This window comes from Nelumbo nucifera, chromosome 8, assembly GCF_055504915.1.
Source record: "Nelumbo nucifera cultivar China Antique chromosome 8, China Antique-T2T, whole genome shotgun sequence".
NCBI lineage: Eukaryota > Viridiplantae > Streptophyta > Magnoliopsida > Proteales > Nelumbonaceae > Nelumbo > Nelumbo nucifera.
The window spans coordinates 992,379-994,378 of NC_142656.1; positions in this window are offsets into that span (position 1 = coordinate 992,379).

A 2,000-nucleotide genomic window follows, 5' to 3' on the forward strand; every position below is an offset into this window, starting at 1 on the left:
CATGGACCCGTGCCATGGGTTGGACTGATCCATGGGTCGAGCCTTGGGCTAGATCAGGTTGTGGACCAGGTCAAGCTATGAGAAGTCTATTTAAAAAAATAAAAAAAAAAATGTTTAAGTTTTTATTTTATATATTTTTTATGTATACAATAATTAAATAAAATAGTATAATATAATTACATGACCCACGTATTATCATGCCGGGGCGGCCCGATTTACAACTCTCACATGATATGATGTTTTGAGTTGGGATCCATATGGAAATATCTGAGGTTCTATTTGGTGAAAATCCAAAAAGTCAATATGGGCGTTTCAAATGCCAGAATCATGACTTTATTTCATAAAGCTAATTTAAATAGCTTATTTGGAACACCAAGGATCAACCAAAGTGATTCAATTAACACAGTTCGCCCCAAAATGTAAAAGCCATCTCAACTGGTGCCTTAGTTTCAATGGAAAGTTGATTACATGACTAAACAAAAGTATAATGGGGCTTTCCAGGTTTTTGAGTGAAAGGTGAATGTTGAGGAAACAAAACCAAAAAAAGGTTCTTAAAATAAACCCAACTGAATGGGCCTTAGAAACGAAGGGATACCATGTGACCATTTCAACTACTCCATCAGCAATTCAATTTCGATGCGGGCCACATTAAGTGGTTGTTTGGGAGTGTTTATCTTAATAAGTGTTTATGAGTGTGTGGTGAAAAGGCGATTCTTTCAAATGTGGATAATATATGTATTTTGAAAACTATGTGGCAGGCCAGTACAAGGGCAGAAATGTAATAAGCATTTTTTTCAAAAAGTGCTTGAAAAAAATTGAGCTTATTCAAAACGTGCTTATTTCCTGAAAAAAAAAATAAATACATATTTTGGTTTATTTCCCAGACACATATATAAGTGCTTAATAATGTGGTCCTGGTTAAATAAGCACTTTTTCCAAGTAAGTACTTAAAAACAAACTGTCCCAATAAGAAACTCACAACTTCCTTCATAACTTATTTACTAAAAGACTGAATAAGTCCTCCTGTTCATTTCATTATTAACCAAACACAGCTTAAGGCTATGTTTAGAAAATGAGTGTTTGTTTTTAAGTACTTATTCGAATAAATAGTGGTGTTTTCTCAAACCATTTATATTTATTTTAAGTACAGTTTTTTGTAAGCTATTTATCCTATAAATACTTATATTTATGGAAATAACAATTATGGCCCTAAATAGGAGACATTCAAGATTCAAAAATAGATTAATAAAGAGTTAGAAAATTAGTAAATAAATGATTTAAAACTGACTATTATAGTAGAAGCCACCGGCTAGGGCCGATTGGGTGCTAGATATAAAAAACCAAAGCAAAGCAGGGCAACAGAATCCAAAAGACTAAGGGAATATAGAAAGGGATTGATGTAATAGAATATCAAAGGGGAAAAAAAAAAAAAAAAGAAAGTTAAACAGTGGGGTTTCACAAACATGATCATGGGATTCCACGATAGTCACCACTGTTACAAGTTAGCATTCATGGAGAGAAAACGATAGTATTTTATTGACTTTTTGAAGATGGGAGAGTCCTCAGAAAATAAGTGTTTTTTACAAGTTTTTATTTTCACTTATTGTGTGGTCCTAACACTTAAGTGCTTATTTACCAAACATGAATAATATTACTTATTCAAATAAATATTTATTTAGGTCTGCCTCTATTTTCAAAAGGATGATAGAACCCTATCATTTTTTCTCCATTAAAGGTTAATTTGCAGCAATGACGGCTATTGTGGAATCAAATATCATGTTCATGAAAAACTCTTTATTTTGGCAAAATTCTTAAACTATCACTATAGTCTAATTAATTTATTATCTATACCCCTACTGTTTAACTATTGTCTAAGAATACCTATTATTTCTGACAATTAATTAACTTTATTTAACACCGCATGACATATAATTTTTTTTAAACTCAATTTTACCCTTTATCACTCTCCCTCTCCCTTCTTTTTTTCCACTTCTATCGTC